Here is a 22,182-nt window from a genome sequence, read left to right as displayed (position 1 = left end):
TTCGATCACGATCGTGTGGGCGAAAACCGCACCTCATTTGGAGTCTCCTAGCTCCCTCTACCTATTTATTTGCATCTCCCCCGAAAACGAATCACATATCAAACCCTAGACAATTTCCTCTCCGCGACCGGACGCCTCCTCCCGCGCCGCCGTCGGGCCCCGCGCCCCGCGCCTGCCGCCTCCACCGCGCCCGTGCTCCGCTGCCTTCTCCTCGCCGTGGCCCCGCCGCCCCGCCGCGCTCGCGCCGCCGCTCCGCCGCCGCACTCTGCCGCCGCACTCCGCCGCCATCCGCCGGCCCTCCCCGCCGTCGCCTCGCCCCTCTCCGGCCTCTCCTCTCCTCCCGCCGGCGAGCCGCACCGCCGCCCCGGCGAGCACCCGAGCCCGAGTCGCCGGCCCGTTGCTCGATCCGATATTTTCCTCGAACCCCGTTTTTTTCTCCAAGTCTTTGATTTTTTACTGCATATGCCTCTGTTCATAGTTGCATAACGTCTTGCATGTAGCTCCGATTCGCGTGTGTAATATATCAAATTGTTCGCCTCGTGATGCTCTTCATTTTGTTCAACTGCACCATGTTCATTAGAGGTCATATTGATGCCCAAATATCTGTTGGAAGAGGGCTAGTTGCTGTTATCTGCTGGTTCTTATCAGAACTTAGAGATTTGTCATTTTTGTATCATTTAATCTGTGCATCTTATGGGCATGAGCTCTACATGTGTTTTGAAGTATGCCATGCCATCTTTCCAGTGGTATAGTCCATGTATTTTTGTGTTCTCTATGGTGACTAGCACAAGCATGCAAAGTAGGCCCCGTAATGTTTCTGATTTCAGGGACTTAGTGATTTCTCCAAGTCTTTGTCTGCTGTTATTTTGTTGCCATGTAAACTTGATGCTACAGAGAGATCCATGCATATTTTGGGGATGTTCAGTAAGGATGTTTTGTAGCTATAGTTGTAATGATCCATTCCTGCAATTGTTTGCAATTATGGAGTGCCATAGCATGACTCAATCTTGCTCTACTTGTGCTATAAAATATTTCTGGCAGATTCTTAACATGATATGCAATTTTGCCAAGCTTATTGTAGTTGATACATAATGCTATGCTTTTGTTCTTGCCATGGATAGCTTCATAAACATTACATCTGGCTGTAGGTATGCTAGTTTGTCATGCATTGCTCTGTAGTGAGTGCATCAAGCTCACAAAGAGGCCTACATATTATTATTTCTGCCATGCTCTGTTTTCTGCCAAGTCTGAAACCTGTTAACGAAACTTGCTATGTTTACATGCTTGCCATCATATCTTCTGATCCTTTTTGTCTTATGGTCAGTAAGGGACTTTTGACATATGCATTTAGTAGAACACTTCCATGCCTTGTTTTGCTATGTTAAGTTCCTGTAGCATGTTGATTTCGTGCTCTGAATATTGCTACCTGATGCTGATTTCTGCCATGTCCAGTTTTTCATTAAGTCTGTGAACCTGTTATCTTTTGCACTTTTGCCATGCTTGTTTGAGCTTGATATGTTGTGATCTAGCCGTAGCTCAGTGTTCATCTTTTGTCAAGCATCTCCTGTAGATTACTGACATATGCTTTGTTGCTATGTTGGGGTGCTGTAGCATTGTTGCTTGTTGCATTTTAAGTGCTATCATGCTGTTAATCGCAGATTCGTGTCATTATTGTTTTGCTTGCCATTTGCAAACCGTGCATCCGTTTCCGGTGATCTTTATATCGATTTCGACCGAAATCATCTCATCTTTCCAGTGGCATGCTTGGTTTGCCAAGTTACTGCCTTGTTCATCATTTTCCTTCCGGAGCACGCATATGCATCGCATATCATATCTTGCATATCATACATGTTTTGCATCATGTTGCTTGTGCATTTCTCGTTGTTGATTGTGGTTCCGTTTGTTTGTGTTCTTGTCTTGGGTAGAGCCGGGAGACAAGTTCGTGAACGAGGAACCTGTTGAGTATGCTTACGAGGATCAAGCTTTCGACAACTCTGAGAACCTTGCAGGCAAGATGACCACCCCTCGAAATCACTTCTATCTTTGCTTTGCTAGTTGTTCGCTCTATTGCCATGCTCCGCTACCTATCACATGCTACTTCATGCCTCCCATTTTTTCCATGTCAGCCCCTAACCATCCTTTCCTAGCAAACCGTTGTTTGGCTAAGTTACCGCTTTTGCTCAGCCCCTCTTATAGCGTTGCTAGTTGCAGGTGAAGTTGAAGTTGGTTCCATGTCGGAACATGGATATGTTGGGATATCACAATATCTCTTATTTAATTAATGCATCTATATATTTGGTAAAGGGTGGAAGGCTCGGCCTTATGCCTGGTGTTTTGTTCCACTCTTGCCGCCCTAGTTACTGATATACCGGGATTATGTTCCTTGAGTTTGCGTTCCTTACGCGGTCGGGTGATTTATGGGACCCCCTTGACAGTTCGCCTTGAATAAAACTCCTCCAGCAAGGCCCAACTTTGGTTTTTCCATTTGCCGCCTAAGCCTTTTTTTCCCCCGGGTTTTCGCGAGCCCGAGGGTCATCTTTATTTAAACCCCCGGGCCAGTGTTCCACTGAGTGCTGGTCCAAACTAGAGCCACTTGCAGCGCCACCTTGGGGAAACTCGAGGATTGGTTTTAGCTGTACGTAGTGTTCATCCGGTGTGCCCTGAGAACGAGATATGTGCAGCTCCTATCGGGATTTGTCGGCACATTCGGGCGGCTTTGCTGGTCTTGTTTTACCATTGTCTTGTAAACCGGGATTCCGAGACTGATCGGGTCTTTCCGGGAGAAGGTTTATCCTTCGTTGATCGTGAGAGCTTATGATGGGCTAAGTTGGGACACCCCTGCAGGGTATTATCTTTCGAAAGCCGTGCCCGCGGTTATGAGGTAGATGGGAATTTGTTAATGTCCGGTTGTACATAACTTGTCAGATGACCCAATTAAAATACATCAACTGCGTGTGTAGTCGTGATGGTCTCTTCTCGGCGGAGTCCGGGAAGTGAACACGGTCTGAGTTATGCTTGACGTAAGTAGGTGTTCAGGAGCACTTCTTGGTCATTGCTAGATGACGTCCGTTCCGTTGCTTCTCTTCTCGCTCTCATTTGCGCAAGTTAGCCACCATATATGCTTATTGCCGCTGCAGCTCCACCTCACTACACCTTCCTTTCCTATAAGCTTAAATAGTCTTGATCTCGCGGGTGTGAGATTGCTGAGTCCCCGTGACTCACAGATTCTACCAAAACAGTTGCAGGTGCCGACGATGCCAGTGCAGATGATGGGGTCGATCTCAAGTGGGAGTTCGACGAGGAACGTGGTCGTTACAATGTGTCTTTTCCTGATGATCAGTAGTGGAGCCCAGTTGGGACGATCGGGGATCTAGCATTTGGGGTTGTCTTATTTTCATCTGGATTTTGACCGTAGTCGGTCTATATATGATTGTATTTTGGATGATGTATGATTTATATTCATGTAATGTGTGAAGTGGCGATTGTAAGCCAACTCTTTATCCCATTCTTGTTCATTACATGGGATTGTGTGAAGATGACCCTTCTTGCGACAAAACCGCTATGCGGTTATGCCTCTAAGTCGTGCCTCGACACGTGGGAGATATAGCCGCATCGTGGGCGTTACACTTATGAACCGGCGTAAGGCCGCAATACGACCTGCCAAACGTTGAACATCATTGATACACGCCGGCTTAGCCAGAGAGGTGATAGCCTTTATCTTCTCCAGGTTAGCCTCAATGCCCGTTCTGAAACCAGAAAACCCAAAAGCTTACCAGCTGGTACACCAAAAACACACTTGTCCGGGTTAAGCATCATCTTATAAACCCGGAGATTGTCAAAGGTCTCCTTCAAATCATCAATCAGGGTCTCCTTCTTCCTGGACTTCACCACAATATCATCCACATAAGCATGAACATTATGCCCGATTTGATTACGAAGGCAATTTTGCACACACCGTTGGTAAGTCGCCTGGGCACTCTTGAGCCCAAAAGGCATAGACACATAGCAGAAGGCTCCAAACGGAGTAATGAAAGTTGTCTTCTCCTGGTCTTTGACTGCCATCTTGATCTGATGATAACCAGAATAAGCATCCAAAAAACTCAAACGCTCACAACCCGCCGTAGCGTCAATAATCTGATCAATACGAGGGAGAGCAACGGGATCAGCCCGACAAGCCTTGTTTAAGTTCGTATAATCCACACACATGCACCAGGTGCCATTTTTCTTAAGCACCAGCACCGGGTTAGCCAACCACTCAGGATGAAAAACTTCAACAATGAACCCAGCCGCCAAGAGCCGGGCGACCTCCTCACCAATAACCTTACGCCTCTCTTCATTAAAACGGCGAAGTAATTGCTTGACTGGTTTAAACTTTGGATCAATATTGAGAGTGTGCTCAGTGAGTTCCCTCGGTACACCTGGCATGTCTGAAGGCTTCCATGCAAATATGCCCCGGTTCTCACGGATGAACTCGATGAGCGCGCTTTCCTATTTTGAATCCAGATTAGCACTGATGCTGAACTGCTTGGATGAGTCGCCTGGAACAAAGTCAACTAGCTTGGTGTCGTCTGCCGACTTAAATTTCAACGGGTCATGCTCTGTGGTTGGCTTCTTCAAATATGTCATATCAGCCGGGTCAACATTGTCCTTGTAAAACTTCAACTCCTCTGTTGCACAAACAGACTCAGCATAAGCAGCATCGCCTTCTTCACACTCCAAGGCTACCTTGCGACTCCCATGCACTGTTATGGTGCCCTTGTGACCTGGCATCTTCAGTTGCAAATAAACATAACAAGGCCTTGCCATGAACTTAGCATAAGCCGGCCGCCCAAACATAGTATGATAAGGGCTCTTGATTTTAACTACTTCAAAGGTCAACGTCTCTGATCTGGAATCATACTCATCTCCAAAAGCAACCTCTAGAGATATTTTACCAACCGGATAGGCCGACTTACCAGGCACCACACCGTGAAAAACAGTGTTCGACGGCTTAAGATTTTTGTCACTCAATCCCATGCGACAGAAAGTTTCATAGTAAAGGATGTTGATGCTGCTGCCTCGATCCATGAGCACCTTAGTGAATTTGTATCCTCCAACCTGAGGTGCCACCACCAACGCCAAGTGACCCGGATTATCAACCCGGGGCGGGTGATCCTCACGGCTCCAGAGAATGGGGTGTTCGGACCATCGCAGATAACGAGGGACCGCCGGCTCAACCGCGTTCACTGCCCTTTTATGAAGCTTCTGATCCCGCTTACACAAGCTTGTGGTGAAGACGTGGTACTGCCCACTATTCAATTGCTTCGGATTGCTCTGATAATCAGACTGCTGCTGATTCCCTGATTATTCTGTTGGTTGTAACCACCCTCATTGCCTTGGCCTTGAAAACCGGAATTTGAACCGCCACCTCCATGACCCGGACCGTGAGAACCGGATCCCGAACCACCATTCGGGCCATGGTTATTCTGGAAAAGATGGGATTTCTTGAACTCCTTCATGATAAAACAATCTTTCCACAGATGTTTAGATGGCCTCTCCTGTGTTCCGTGCCTCGGGCACAGTTGATTCATTATTGCTTCGAGGTCGATTTCTCCCCCTCCAGACTGAGCCAGCCTCCCCTTGCGACGCTGATAATTATTCCGTGCACCAGTGTTGGCCACGAAGTCTAGATTCCCTTCAGCTCTGCGTTTACCATTGCCACCCTGACTGGCCAGGTTGTGTTGCTACCCTTTCATGCCGCTACTCTTCTTTCCCTTGTCTGTCCTTTCATCATAAGACTCGGCATCCTTGGTACCATCAGAGTCGGCATACTTGGCAAGGGCCGCCATGAGCTCCCCCATGTCACTGCAATGGCGCTTAAGCCGCCCAAGTTTCTGTTTGAGAGGGATGAAACGACAATTTTTCTCCAACATTAAAACTGCTGAGCCAACATTGATACTATGAGTCTTGGTCTTACATTCACCAAATCTTCATCAACTCTTGTCAGTGCTTTTTGATGCTACTCGTCTTCCTCTATCCAACAAGCTTGAGTTTGCTCAATTCGGAGCTCATATGCAGAAGTTATGGCAGTTTTGGTTTCCTAGCGGTAGTACCGCTTGGGTGCTACAAGCGGTAGTACCGCTCTAGAGCGGTAGTACCGCTCCAGAGCGGTAGTACCGCTGGTAGCCCCCAGCCGTAGTACCGCTGCGGTCTCGTGCTAGTACCGCCTCGATTCGAGGGGTCTTTTTCGTGTCGGGTTTTACAGTACTAGCCGCAGCAGTGGGGGGCCGTAGTACCGCTCGTTTGCGGTAGTACCGCCCTGCCACCGCGGTAGTACCGCTCTGGGCCCATCGGCAGTACCGCGAGGGGGAGCGGTAGTACCGCTTATAGGGGCAAGCGGTAGTAGCGCTGGCCAAGAGGTAGTACCGCTGGCCAAGCGGTAGTACCGCTCTCTGCTATATAAGGTTGGATTGTTCCCCCCACTATATAAGGGGGTCTTCTTCCCCAATGAACTTTATCCTTTGAGCTCGTGTTCTTCCCCCATTGTTGACCTTCTTCGAGCTTGCTAACTCTCAATCCCTCCATGGATTCTTGCTAGTTTTTGAGGGAAAAGAGAGAGGAGATCTAGATCCACATTTCTACCAATCACTTTCTCCTCTATGTGAGGGGAACCCATTGGATCTAGATCTTGGAGTTCTTGGTGTTCTCCTTCTCGTTCTTCCTCTCTTTTTCCTCCCTAGCATTAGTTGCTTCGGTGGGATTTGAGAGTGAAGGACTTGGGCACTCCGTGTGCCCTTGCCATTGCATTTGGTGCATCGGTTTGAGTTCTCCACGGTGATACGTGGAAGTTACAAGTTGAGAAGCTTATTACTCTTGGGTGCTTGGTGCCCTTGAGCTTGTTCCTCTTGGGTGCTTGGGCGCCCTAGACGGTTGGTAGTGTTCGGAGCTCAATCATTGTGGTGTAAAGCTCTGGGCAAGCTTCGGGGTCTCCAATTAGGTTGTGGAGATCGCCCCGAGCAATTTGACGGGTTCCGGTGACCGCCCCCAAGGGTTGCCAAAGTGTACGGGTTCGGTGACCGCCCCCAAGGGTTGCCATTTGTACGGGTTCGGTGACCGCCCTCAAGGGTCCCTTAGTGGAATCATGGCATCTTGCATTGTGCGAGGGCGTGAGGAGATTACGGTGGCCCTAGTGGCTTCTTGGGGAGCATTGTGCCTCCACACCGCTCCAAACGGAGATTAGCATCCGCAAGGGTGTGAACTTCGGGATACATCGTCGTCTCCGCGTGCCTCGGTTATCTCTTACCCGAACCCTTTACTTATGCACTTTACTTTGTGATAGCCTTATTGTTTCTTGTCATATATCTTGCTATCACTTAGTTGTTTATCTTGCTTAGCATAAGTTGTTGGTGCACATAGGTGAGCCTAGTTGTTGTAGGTTTTGTGCTTGTCAATTTAACCGCTAGGTTTATTCCGCATTTGTTCAAGCCTAAACCGTAATTATTTTAAAGCGCCTATTCACCCCCCCCCCTAGGCGACATCCACGATCTTTCAGCAGGTTGGGCGGAGTTGGTTGAGTAGGGGCAGGAAGAGAGGAAGCAGCCACAGAAGAGAACTGACGCAGCCAGCAGCATAGCCATCGAAGACGAGGAAGCGACGGTGCGCGAGAGGATCAAGCACGAGTTGACCATACAAAAAAGAACTAGGGCTCTAATACCATGTTAGTACTATAAGCAGTTGTTTGGCCCTCCAGAGAATAACTGTGTGTCTCTGGATGAGTCCAGGGTTGAGGATGTTCCTCAGCTCACAGCTGTGGAGAATGATATTCTGACGGCTCCTTTCTCCGAGAAAGAGGTACTTGAGGCCGTTTCGCAAATGAAAAATAACAAAGCGCCGGGCCCAGATGGATTTCCAGCGGAGTTCTATAAGAAATGCTGGCATATCATTAAAGGGGATTTGTTGCCTTTGTTCAATGATCTGTTTGCTGGACAGCTTCATCTTTTTCAGCTAAATTTTGGAACGATCAACTTTCTTCCTAAGAAAACAGAGGCTGTGAGAATTGAGCAATTCAGGCCAATCTGTCTTCTTAATGTTAGTTTCAAAATTTTCACCAAGGTCAGGACCAATAGGCTCTCACAGATCGTGCATGCTGTTGTGCAGCCTACCCAAACTGCCTTCATGCCGGACAGGAACATCCTTGAGGGGGTTGTGGTCCTTCATGAAACGCTCCATGAAATCCACACGAAAAAGCTGGATGGGGTTGTTTTCAAAGTGGATTTCGAAAAAGCGTATGACAAAGTCAAATGGCCGTTCCTTCAACAGGCCTTACGCATGAAGGGTTTTGATGAGGCTTGGCGACGCCAGGTAGAATCCTTTACGCAAAAAGGTAGTGTTGGAATTAAAGTAAATGATGATATATGGCATTATTTCCAGACACACAAAGGTCTGAGGCAAGGAGATCCAATGTCCCCTATTTTGTTCAACATTGTGGTTGATATGTTGGCAATTCTCATAGGAAGGGCAAAGGACGCCGGTCAGGTAGGTGGCTTGGTGCCTAACCTAGTTGATGGGGGTGTGTCCATTTTGCTGTACGCTGATGATATAATCATCTTTATGGAGCATGACTTGGCAAAAGCGAGAAACATGAAGCTGGTGTTGTGTTTATTTGAACAATTGTCCGGTTTAAAGATTAACTTTCATAAAAGCGAGCTGTTCTGCTTTGGTAGAGCCAAGGAGGAACAAGAGGCTTATAGGCAATTGTTTGGATGTGAATTAGGGGCTTTACCTTTTACTTACCTAGGTATACCCATTCATCATCGTAAGCTCACGAACAGAGAGTGGAAATGTATCGAAGATCGGTTCGAAAAGAAACTTAGTTGCTGGAAGGGCAAACTTATGTCTTATGGAGTCCGGTTAATTCTTATTAATTCGGTGCTCACAAGTATGCCGATGTTCCTCCTATCTTTCTTTGAGGTTCCAGTTGGGGTTAGGAAAAGGCTGGACTTCTATCGATCAAGATTTTTTTGGCAGAGTGATGATCTTAAGAGAAAGTATAGACTCGCCAAGTGGGATGTTATTTGTCGTCCTAAGGATCAAGGGGGGTTGGGTATCGAGAATCTTGAGGTCAAGAACAGATGCCTGCTTAGTAAGTGGCTATATAAGCTATCAGTTGAGACTGATGCGACTTGGGCACAGATTCTACGTAACAAGTATCTGCAATCCAAAACTTTGTCACAGGTGACAGTGAGACCAACTGATTCGCCATTTTGGAAGGGGCTTATGAGAGTTAAGGCAGCCTTCTTTAATAGAACAAAGTTTATTGTCGGAGATGGCAACAATACTCGCTTCTGGGAGGACACTTGGCTTGGTGATACACCTTTGGCATTACAGTACCCAACTCTGTATCGTATTGTCCATCACCGTGATGCGCTAGTGGCAACGATTATGCAGGCCATTCCCCTTAGTATCCAGTTTAGGAGGGTGCTTGTTGGTGATAGATGGGAAGCTTGGCTTCATCTGGTGCGTAGACTGATGGAGGTCCAGCTACATCATCAGCCCGATCAGTTGTGTTGGAAACTTACTAGGTCTGGACAATTTACCGTTAAGTCGATGTACATCGATGTTATTAACTTGAGTGTCATTCCTAGCTCCAAACATGTTTGGAAAGTCAAAGTTCCTTTGAAAATTAAAGTGTTTATGTGGTTTGTCCATAAGCAGGTCATTCTAACAAAGGACAACTTGGTTAAGCGCCATTGGACAGGATCTACTAGGTGTAGTTTCTGTGATCGGGATGAGACCATTAAGCATCTCTTCTTTGAGTGCCCGTTGGCGAGAATTTTGTGGTGCTCTGTGCAAATTGCCTTTAACATTACTCCTCCGAGTTCGGTCGGGTCGTTATTTGGAACGTGGCTGGATGGGATAGAGTCCGTTACAGCTAGACACATTCGTGTAGGAGTTTGTGCGTTGTTATGGGGAATTTGGAACTGCAGAAATGATTTGGCTTTTAACAGAATAACTACTATTCATTTTTTGCAGGTTGTATTCCGTGCTACGGCGCTGATCCGTATGTGGTCCTTACTCACTCCGACGGAGGCCAGGGAGTGTTTGGTTACTGGATCTGTCCGGTGGGAGATGGTAGCGCGGGATATCTTCAACCGGATTGGATGGCGGTCATGTAATAGGATAGGCAATTAGTTTACCTATCTTTATTATGCCAGCCGGTTGTGGCTTTATGGCCTTTTTCTGTTTTAGCATCGAGGTCTATGTGAGCTCGACTTTATTTTGTTTTATGACTCTACGACATTGTTGAACCAATTTTATTTATCTAAGTGGCCATATGCATCGTTCTGATGCAGAGGCCGGGGAGTCCCGCCTTTTCGAAAAAAAGAAAAAAAAATACCATGTTAGTAAATATGCAACTTGTATTTCCTAGGAGCCAAGGGACTATACATGGAACATAATATAACTCTTTCGGTAATGTCATCATAATCTTATCTTATCATTAGGTAAGATGAGAAAAGTCAACATTGTTAGTTGTGTATAATCTTACCTCCCATATTTGTTCATCTAAGAATTGCCCAAGAGGATCTAGATTGTATCTTATTGTACCCTGAAAAAGTGTTGGATCTTGTGGGATGATACCCAAACATGAACGCAGATCATGTAAGCCTATCATAGTGATACCCACATAGTCAATAATTACTTTCCCTTCGGCAGGTTCAACAAGACGAAACAATGCATCAATAAAGGTTGTCTTCCCACTTCCTGTTCGACCAACTATATCAATCTTATCTCCACCTTCAAACTTGCAAGTGATTCCATCTAGTACAAGTGGAAGATCTATCCTATACCTGATCTGTCAAATGAAAATCAATTGCATACATTTGTAAGAAGAGTTAATACAATTTTTTACCTTGTAAGGTGTGCATGTAAATATTTATGTCAGATTACCTTCAAATCCCTAATCTCCACATTGCCATTTTGGGGCCAATCTGGTAACGGTCGATTTTCTTCACAACTTCTGTTGCTTCACTTTGTATGTGCATGTACTGTTTCACCCGTTCGACTGATATTATTTGATTCCCAAGGTTGCATTGGAATTGAATAGAGGCAACAAACATAATGTTTAAGGAAAGACCATAGGACAATGCCATTCCTACAAAACCTGTGAAGGCACCAAAGCGAGGAATTAGTTCTACTATTTGTAATATTAATGCCCTTGGAATTAATTCTACTATGATAGTATCAAATACTTTATTTAGTTAATTTCGACACATGAGCATTAGGACTAAAACTGCGTCTTCATAAAAGATACAAGCCTATACATAAAATCATCAGAACAAGTGGTAGCATGAGAACGTATGGTGTTTTATATTCACCTTATTTTACCTGGCAGAATGCAGCAAATGTATTTTTCTTGGAACAATAAATATTATTACCTCAGTTCATATATACAAGGCGTTATAGAACACATTCAGTCGAAAATTTATAACTTTGACAATAACTCCCTCTGTCCCAAAATAAGTGTCACTGATTTATAACAAAGTTGTACTAACTTTGTACTAAATCAGTGACACTTATTTTTGTACTAAATCAGTGACACTTATTTTGGGACAGAGGGAGTATTATATAAGTAAAAAGTATTGGCACTCGTAGGTCAAAATACTATCATTAGATTTTTCATCAATATTATTTTCATACTATAACTCTCTTCTAGTTTTCTACAAACATATATATACATATAAAAGTACAGTTCAAATAAGTTTGCCAGACACCCATGTCATGTGTGAAACGACATCTATTTATGAGTGGAGGAGTCAATGAAAAGGTACCAACATTTACGTGTCAATGCATCAAAGATCGAACACCTTTTGCAAATCAGATACAAGCGATGGCCATAGAATGAGTTGGCTACTCAATTTTGTCCAAATATTTCAATCATCATGGTGTTCATATAATTGCTTACCAGGGCCAAAGGTTCCTTGAGGAAGAAGGGCCATGACCAAGGCAGAAAAAGAAAGAACTACGGCGCTCATTATCTCCAGACGTTGAATCAACCATTCAGTTGCTGCAAAATTATAGAAATATAGACTAGCATTCCTGTCAACAAGATCCAATTTTTTAGCAAAGAAACGATGTTCTTCCTCAAAGGCCCTTATTGTTATAGCCCCTGAAATCGATTCACCCAAGTGATTTGCTAGAGCAGACTTGGTGGTACCATTGATCCGCATCAATTCCTTGGCCGAGGCAAGATAGTACCTCTGCATGACCAAACATAACAGGTTTCGGTTAATGAGAACACTTAATGCAAAACTGTAGGCTCATTCACTCTCGGACTAAAATAGCAGCACAGAACATCAATTGGTGATTGAAATGGAATAATCTTACACATGAGCCTTAGCCACAAAGAAAAAAAGTCAAATCAATTACCTGCAACCAAATTGCCAAAACTATCATTGGTACGGCTATGAACAGAACTTGCCATGTAATAACAACCAATACCCCTAGATTGCTATATGCAATTAGGCTGCCACCAAGGCTAAGCGCAAAGGCAAATGGAAAATCAAGGTCAATGATACTCAAATCTGAAGAGACCTGTAGTAGAAGAAAAAGAGAACGAGTTAATCTATCGTAAGAAATACCTCTGGTGTAACACCTAACTGAAATTTAATGTATTTTCCATGTGGGAAACGTCGTACCCGGTTCAGGTCGACGGCTGCGTGTTATAAAGACAGGGGCGCAGCTCCCTGATAGCGTACAAGTTGTTGGGATAGAAACTTGAGATACAAGGGATAAGCTACTTGGAGTACAAGGGATAAACTAGAAGGAGAATATTGTTACAGAGAATATCTATCTAGTCTATGCGGTTGCACGAGAATATATGGTTGAACCGAACCACCTTGACACCATAGCAACGATGTTTAACACCCTCCCTTAATCACAACTTGGTCAAGTTGAGATTACGCTTGAATTCTTCAAAAAAATTCATAGGCAATGCTTTTGTGAAGCCATCTGCAACCTGATCTCGTGAATGCACAAAGCGGATATCCAATTGTCTCCTTGCAACTCTTTCTCTGACAAAATGGAAATCTATCTTAATGTGTTTTGTCCTGGCATGAAAAACTGGGTTAGCAGACAGATAAGTAGCACCCAGATTGTCACACCATAAACATGGAGTTTTGGTGTGCTTCACACCCAGCTCTCTCAACATGGACTGAACCCAGATAATCTCAGCAGTGGCATTTGCTAATGCTTTATACTCAGCTTCAGTGCTAGATCGTGATACAGTAGCCTGTTTCTTTACACACCATGATATAAGATTTGGTCCAAAGAAAACTGCAAATCCACCAGTGGATCGTCTGTCATCTATGCATCCTGCCCAATCAGAGTCAGAAAAAGCACTGACAAGAGTTGATGAAGATTTGGTGAATGTAAGACCAAGACTCATAGTATTTTTCACATATCTCACTATGCGCTTGGCAGCAGTCAAATGAACAGTAGTGGGTGCATGAAGAAATTGGCATACTTTGTTGACTGCAAAAGATATATCTGGCCTTGTTAAGGTGAGGTACTGAAGTGCGCCTACTAGACTTCTATATCTAGTACTATCCTCTTGACCCAAGAGATCTCCCTCTTCAAGTGACAATTTTTCTGTGCTAGATAAAGGAGTTGGGGAGGCTTTACATCCTTGCAAGCCAGCTCTTCTTACCAAATCAGCAGCATACTTTTCTTGAGAGAGATGAAGACCATCTTCAGTTTTCTTTACCTCAATCCCTAGGAAAAAATGTAAGTCTCCCAGATCTTTAAGAGCAAACTCGGCACTTAGGTCTTTCAACGATCCCGTTACTGCTTCATTAGATGAACTTGTGACAATAATATCATCAACATAGATAAGAACAAAAATAGATGTTTTTAACTTATTATAGATGAATAGAGATGTATCAGATTTTGAAGGAACAAAACCAAGTGCTTGTAGTTTCTGACTGAGATGAGAATACCATGCCCTGGGAGCTTGCTTCAGTCCATATAGAGCGTTATCAAGCTTACACACATGAAAGGGTTTATCCTTGTTCTCAAAACCAGGAGGTTGTTTCATGTATACTTCCTCTTTCAGAACACCATGAAGGAACGCGTTCTGTACATCTAGTTGTCTGAGACTCCATCCCCTGGAAACAGCAATAGACAGTACAAGACGAATAGTAGCAGCCTTAACCACTGGACTGAAGGTGTCCTCATAGTCTATGCCATATCGCTGTTTGAAGCCTTTTGCAACAAGTCTGGCTTTGTAGCGATCTATGGTTCCATCGGACTTTCTTTTGATCCTATAAACCCACTTACAATCAATCAAATTTTTACCTCGCCGTGGAGACACAAGATGCCACGTCTTATTTTTCTGAAGTGTCATGTATTCCTCTTCCATGGCCTTTTTCCAGCGTGTATCCCCGAGAGCTTCATCAAGCGTACCAGGTTCACCTGTGGTACACGCTAAGCCAAACTTAGTTATTTGTTTATAATTGACGGGTTGAATTACTCCCTTCTGTAGCCGTGTACGAGGTTGATCAGAAGAGGCGGCGTCGTTGGCGACCACAGAAGATCTAGCCTCTGGACCAGACAATCCCGAGGCAGATCTCCCTGGCGCTCCCGACGCACCAGCCGCGCCAGCAGCTGTGTCAGCGGGATCTTCTGTGGCGACGGGTGATGCTGAAGCCGTGACGAGAGGCGCAGAAGATCCAGACCGCGTGGAGACCACGGGCTTGACCGGATCCGCCTCGGATCACACGCCTGTCGTGGGCTGGGACGAATCCGCGCCGGAGCGCGCGCCCAGCTGGCGGCGTATGTAGTGGCGGGGTCCGCCCGCGGGCCAGCGGGCCGAGGGCTCCTGCCGCGTGGCCTCCAGGGATTGGTGCGGGCCGGACGCCGCTTCTGGCCCAGTTGAGGCGAGCCGCGTGGCCGCCGCTGGGTCGCTGTCGCCACGCCTGGCGGGCGACACGGGATCTGGCGCGCTGGCGCCCTGCTGCGACACAAATCCCGGGGCAGATTTGCTGCCACGCTGCTGGAGCTCCAATCCCGATGAAGATCTGTTCCCCGCTGTGTGACACATGAAATGTGGGCTGTTTGGGTTGATTTCTTCACCATTCTCTGTGATTCCTTCGCCATGTTCTGCACCATTGCCATCTGCATCATCACAAAGCTCAAGTGCACGGTTATGAGGATTAGTCATCACATGATCATTACAGTTATTTCCCCCTTGATCTAGACCGGTAAGACTAGGTGGTAAGAGAAGAATTTCTTGACGAAGTAAGGCACCGGCATTGGGATGAAGGGTGGCAAAGGGAAATTTTGTTTCATCAAAAAGAACATCTCGTGAAATATAGACGCGTCCGGTTGAAACATCAAGGCACTTGACGCCTTTGTGTTGAGCACTATAGCCAATGAACACACATTGTTTGGACCTAAAGCTGAGTTTTCGATCATTGTAAGGACGAAGATTGGGCCAACAGGCGCATCCAAACACACGGAGAGAAGTGTAGTCTAGTTTGGTGTGGAGGAGCCTTTCAGTGGGAGTTTCATTGTTGCTAACACGACTAGGTAGCATATTAATGATATGAACTGCTGTGAGAAAGGCCTCGTCCCAAAATTTTAAGGGCATGGAGGCGCTAGCAAGAAGGGAAAAACCAACGTCGACAATGTGTCTGTGTTTGCGTTCAACAGACCCATTCTGTTGATGGGCATGAGGACACGACACGTGATGAGATATGCCAAGTTTTTGAAAAAAGGAGTTTAGCTTCTCGTATTCGCCACCCCAATCAGATTGGAGGGCTATGATTTTGGTGTCGAATTTCCTTTCAACTAAAGCTTGGAAATTAAGGAAAACTTGGCATACATCGGATCTTTTCTTAAGAAGATAGATCCAGGTAAATTTGCTATAGTCGTCAATGAAACTCACGTAGTATGTATGTCTACTAACAGAGGAGGGAGCAGGTCCCCACACATCAGAAAAAATAAGTTGCAAAGGCTTGGTAGGAATACTTGTAGAAATAGGATAAGGAAACTGATGGCTTTTAGCTCTCTGGCAGGAATCACAAATTGTTTCAACATCACGCTCTCCAACATATGGGAGCTTATTTTTTCTAAGCAGACGCTCAACTAAAGAAAAAGATGCATGTCCTAATCGATCGTGCCACCGTGTAGATGAGACTTTGGTGCCACTAAAAACTTGTTTATTGAATCTTCGAATCTCCGGAATCAATGGGTAAAGCCCGCGAACACATCTACCTCGATATAGCACCCTCCTCGTGGCCTGATCCTTGATCAAAAAGAACAAGGGGTGAAATTCAAGAAAGACATGATTATCAATGGCAATGCGATGAACGGAAAGAAGACTCTTGGAAGCACTAGGAACATGCAAAAAAATTCTGAGATGAATTTTTCTAGGAGGGGTTTTAATAACAGAATGACCAATGTGACCAATCTTCATACCTTCTCCACTAGCAGTGTGGATATGATCTTGGCCGCGATACTTCTCGCGCATGGTCACCTTTTCCAGCTCACCGGTGATGTGGTTCGTGGCTCCGCTGTCGACGTACCAGTTCGTGTCAACACCATATGAGGCTTCAGCTGCCCCGGCCACTTTTTCATCTTGGGACGATGCATCGTCATCATCCTCAAACCGGTACCAGCAATCTTTAGCTGAGTGTCCCAGGTTACCACAGATTTGGCATCGAACAGCGTCCGGGCGCGATCTGTTGCTGTTGGAGGAGCTGGTGCGCCGGCCCCTGTTGTTGTTGGAGGAGGGCCGGCCGCCGCCGCGCATGTTGTTGCCGTTCTGGCCGCCGCTGTTGCCCCCGCCAGAGCTCTTGCCCTTGTGGTGAGGGGGTCCACGGTAGCGAGAGCCGCCACCGCCGCGGCCGCGGGTGGCGATGTTTGCCGAAGACTTGAAGCCGCCTCCGGTCCCTGCCCCTTGGAACAAAGCCACCCTTTGATCAAAGTTACTCATCTGAGCAAACAATTCATCAAGGGTGACCGGGGTGGTGCAGGCGTCAAGGGCAGAGACCAGCGGCTGGTAGTCCATGTCGAGGCCGTTGAGGATGTAGGAGATCAGCTCGTCATCCCGAAGTGGCCACTCCGCCGCTGCAAGCTCGTCGGCGAGAGAGCGCATGTGCGCAAAGTACGTGGCCACCGATTGCGTCCCCTTCTGTGCGTTTGTGAGGGCGGCGCGGATGTTGTTGATGCGGGACATCGAGGTTGACGAGAACATCCTCGCCAACGCCATCCACAGCTCATGCGCGTGGGTGATCGCGGTCACCTGTACGAGTACTTCTTTGGACAGATTATTCAGAAGATAACCCAGTACCTGCTGGTCTTCCCTGATCCAAAGTTGATGTAGAGGATTCGGGGTGGTCTCCTCCTTGCCATCCTTGTCCTTGGAGACGACGACCTTGGCTGGCTCCGCCATGCTCCGGTCCACGTACCCGAAGAAGCCAGCACCGCGGAGTTGAGGCGTGATCTGGGCACGCCATAGGATGTAGTTGGTGCGTGTGAGACGCTCGGTGACTTGGCCAGAGAGGGTAGGGTTGGAGGCGCTGGAGGAAGCCATGGTAGGAGGTTTCGGTGGAGGAGAGAAAACCTAGATGTAATGGAAGAGTTAGGCTCTGATTACCATGTGGGAAACGTCGTACCCGGTTCAGGGCGACGGCTGCATGTTATAAAGACAGGGGCGCAACTCCCTGATAGCGTACAAGTTGTTGGGATAGAAACTTGAGATACAAGGGATAAGCTACTTGGAGTACAAGGGATAAACTAGAAGGAGAATATTGTTACAGAGAATATCTATCTAGTCTATGCGGTTGCACCAGAATATATGGTTGAACCGAACCACCTTGACACCATAGCAACGCTGTTTAACATTCCATTCATTGAGAATTCTTACCCGGCTAAGAACCCTTCCTAGAGGAGTAGAGTCAAAAAAGGACATTGGTGCATGGAACAATGAATTGAGCAACTGGGAAAATATGGATCTTGATGTCTGGATCCCAAGAACCACGACCAGCAAATATCTTGATAGCAAGAAGAACATTGTGCAAACTCCGGTAATAATGTACACGGAAATTAACTTCAGCGCACTAACATGAGGATTCTGGACATTAGCAGCCATCCACCAATTCTGTAATATTTGCCCAGCTACAAAAAATGTGTGGGCAATCATTGACAACGAGAAATAAAGGAGGCCTTTGTTCTGGCGCAGGTAAAGCATATAAGGCTTAGCACCTGCACCCCCTGTTTCTCTTTCCTCTTTCTTGATCAGTTGATCTGCCGGCGATAGCTTCCCAGACTCTGTATATCTACTTCGATGAATATCAAGTGTCTCCGTTATTGATACTTCCTTAGGTCTTTGAGTGGGTTTGCTGTTATTAAGATCCGAAACTCCAATAATATCTTTATGGGCACTTACAAGGTCTTTAAATTCTTCACAATCTACCAATAGGTCTTGATAAGGTGCAGACCGAATAACCTCTCCATGTGACATAAACTGCCAAGAATCATCAATAGTTTTAGATGACATCAAAAATTAAATAAAGCTAATTACAGATAAATACCTAATTCTTTGAAGTGGAGAGAGGTACCAAAATGGAGTCAAATATGGGTAGAAAATCCACTTGGTGCGTCACCAAAAGAACAGTCTTCTCTGATAGAGCACTCATGACATATTCCTGTTAGAAAGAGCTTTGTAAAACAGTTCACGATCAAATAGAAATAGAATCTGCATCTGCTGATATGATCCTTACATTGAAAAGACTTGTGGCTGTATGGGCATCAACAGCACTGAAAGGGTCATCAAGAAGATAGATGTCTGCATTTTGGTATAGTGCACGAGCAAGCTGGACGCGCTGCTTCTGACCACCACTAAGATTTACTCCTCTCTCCCCAATTTGAGTGCAATCTCCATATGGCAACATTTCAAGATCCTTGACCAACGAACACCTCATGAGTGTGTTGTGGTATTTTTCCTCATCCATCGATGATCCAAAGAGAATATTGTCTCGCACAGTTCCTGATTGGATCCATGCATTCTGAGAAATATATGCTATCTTTCCGCAGAGTTGGATCTGGAAATTTTATGCAAAGATCATTAATTTTATATAAAGCTGTTATGAAAAAATGAATTCAACATACTTCATGTTGGAAAATATTGTCAAGCATAATTTTCATAAATTGCAAACCAAACATGATGCAGTTGTCAACATAACATGGATGTGGCAGCTATTTCTTTAACATATGAAGTTAGTAAAAAACCATACCATGCCTTCAGTTTTTGGTACCTCTCCGAGTACAGCAGCCAAAAGCGTCGACTTTCCTGATCCTACCTCTCCACAAATCGCAATCTTTTCTCCACCTTTGACAATCAGATTTATATTCTTTAGAGTTGGTTTTGATGTGTTCTCGTCCCACGAGAAGCTACACAGATTCATCTCTATACGGTAATCAATGCCAACAAAGTATTTTTTCCTAACTTGCCCGTTTAGCTCAGGTGCATCAAGGAACTTTGATATCCAAGTGAACGCAACCTTAGCTTGTATCACAACGGCAATAACTTCTGGTACTAACCTTATTGGTTCTTGCACAAGACGTAGAGTTGCCACAAAGGTGAAGACATTGCTAGCATCAAGAGGGATTTTCAAAAGATAGCATGTCAGAAAGGTCGCTGCCGAAACCAAAACAGGTGAAGACCAGAACATGAAACTGTTGTATGCCCTCATAAGCTGAAATGCTGACAACAACTTGTACTCAACCTTTCTCAGCCCCTCGATGACCTTCTTGAAGTGAACTTCCCAAGCATAAAGTTTCAAGATCTTCATATGAACTAATGACTCAGACATGGCTTTCAATCTCACATCTTGTGCTTCCATAAGTTTAGTCTTACATTTGTGTTGCAGTCTAGCCAATGGAACGTTGCACAGTACGGTCAGAATGATGACAACCAAAGATGAAATCATTGCAGCACCAACCGCATTGTATAGAATTGCCAGAGCAATGCAAAGCTGAACACTTGTTGTCCATGTTTGATGGAACCAGTATGGGGATTCTCCAATCCGATATGCATCGACGGTCACATAGTTTATAATGTTTCCAGAAGAGTGCTTCATTTTTGCTGCATTTGATAGCTTCTGTTGTTTCTTATAAATAGCTGCTGACAGGAGTGACCTCACCTGCAATCCTAATCTCCGAGTGCGGAAATACCACTGTCTCTGTGACAAAGATTCACAGCATTTGCAGATGAATAGTAACGCAGCAAGCACATAACCTTCGTGTTTAAAGGTCCCTTTCCCAAGTGATACATTGATGAATGCCTTGAGAATAATTGGGCCTGTTGATACGGCAAGAACCCTGAGCAAAGCAAAGAAACCCGAGACCAAGATGGCACGCCTGTGACAGGAAACAATAGTCCAGAAGAATGATGGTGTGGCGTGTGACGACGACTGCTTCTTTCCATTCAGCTTCTCCATGAACATCGAGTACTGGTTGCATGCTCGATCTGTGGCGCCTAGAAGTGGCATGTCTTTGTCCTCAAGGGGTTTCTTGTAGCCCATCTTCATTAGAGGATTCAACCACCAAAATGACATCTTGCTGAAAACCCCAGCCTTAGCAAAGGGAGTCACCTGACTCTCAGAATCAGCTACCTCTTCGTCTGAAAAAATAATAGCTTTAGCAAAGGTAGCAGAAGTGATGCGGCTAGCTATGTAAGATGAGGAAATTGAAGAGAGGATTTACCTGTGAGGGAACCCATCTGTGTGCGCAATCTCTGTTGCTCCCAGGTGGACAAGCTCCTGTTGCAGCCGTGCACCAACCATGAACAGAGAACTAGTTAGGACTGAGGACAGAGAACAGATACTCTTTCTCTATGAAGGAGCAGACGAGGAACAGATACTACAAATACTGGTACAAGAGCAGCCTCAGAGTCCAAAATCCAAATCCCATGAAATTATCTAGAGGGGACGCGCAGAAATTTGAACGCTCGCTCGGAACACAAAGATCACATTGCCACATAAAAATAAAAGAAACCCAAAGCTGAAGAAGAAAACTGCACTGTTTTGTTTGGCTAAGAAAGATCGACAGGAAAAGCAACAAATTGCGCCCGTATTGAAACCTAACCTATGAAGCAATGGGCCGGTAGTAGCGCCTCAAGTTGGGAATGAGCCGGCCCGCTCCGGCCCAGACCTGGTCCCTGGTGGCCCCTATAATCTACACAGGGATATGGGGCCAACCCAATGGTCTAGGAGTGACTCTGGCCCCATGTCCCATTGTGCGATACGGTCCGACCCAAATAATACATGATAACTTTCATGATCACTATAATTCAAGAATATGTTTCATTACCAGAACATGTCTAATCAACAAAACATGCAGGATTACATCACTAGGGCACACTGAAAAGAAAATCAGGACAAAATCCTCAGCCATGACATGACCACATGACAACAACCTGATGAACATAGATAAACATTTTATGGCTCTAAATCACCCCAAAATGAACATATTCCAACATGAATAAGGTAACACCAGAGCATTAGATAGTTTCCACTACATCTCAAGCAGTAGATCAATCACTATGGAAGAGTCGGCAGTACTGACTTCAGATTAATGAATCTGCTTATGCTTCAAACTAACTGAGATATATATACCTGTGCACAAAGGACTCGGCGCCCTCCTCCTCCTTGCCCCGAGCTTGTTGTTTTTTTGGAACGAAGGCTCAAGAAGAGCCCGGCTTTGAATTAACAAAGCCATCAACCGGCCAGGATTACACAAGGCCACCAAGCATGAGCGACCGAAAGATACATGAGAGCTGGCTGAGCAGCTAACAACGCAACGCACACTACTGCACACCAAGACAACACACGAGAAAATCCTGCAAGTAATGTCGAAGCCTGCTGCACCCCGGGACCAGATACAGGAAAACAAAGAAGCATCGAGGAGCAATCAGTAGCATGGAAGCACCGAGGGTCGCCTGACCATGTAGCATCGGGCAAAAACAAACACTTGTCTTCCAACGCCGAAGAGGAACCCTATCCTCTCGCCTAGGCTTGAAGGCGCCGTACCATCGGATCGTTGGGAGCTCACCCGAGAGCTAGAGCAAGCGTCGGCCGACACATCTGAGCAAGCACGCAATCGGTCCTCGCCACACCGAAGACACACCACATCCGCTGCACT

At 45.7% G+C, this 22,182-nt stretch overlaps 1 non-coding gene and 1 pseudogene across 1 annotated transcript; both read right to left on the bottom strand.

Moving 5' to 3' along the window:
- Window positions 1-10,477: 10,477 nt before the first annotated feature.
- Window positions 10,478-20,815, bottom strand: LOC109752981 (ABC transporter C family member 10-like; annotated as a pseudogene).
- Window positions 16,957-17,094, bottom strand: LOC120970126 (small nucleolar RNA Z247). Its single transcript, XR_005764872.1, has one exon. It is a non-coding gene; the product is annotated as a small nucleolar RNA Z247 (small nucleolar RNA).
- Window positions 20,816-22,182: the final 1,367 nt, after the last annotated feature.

This window comes from Aegilops tauschii, chromosome 7, assembly GCF_002575655.3.
Source record: "Aegilops tauschii subsp. strangulata cultivar AL8/78 chromosome 7, Aet v6.0, whole genome shotgun sequence".
NCBI lineage: Eukaryota > Viridiplantae > Streptophyta > Magnoliopsida > Poales > Poaceae > Aegilops > Aegilops tauschii.
This window is presented reverse-complemented; position numbering and strand designations above follow the sequence as displayed.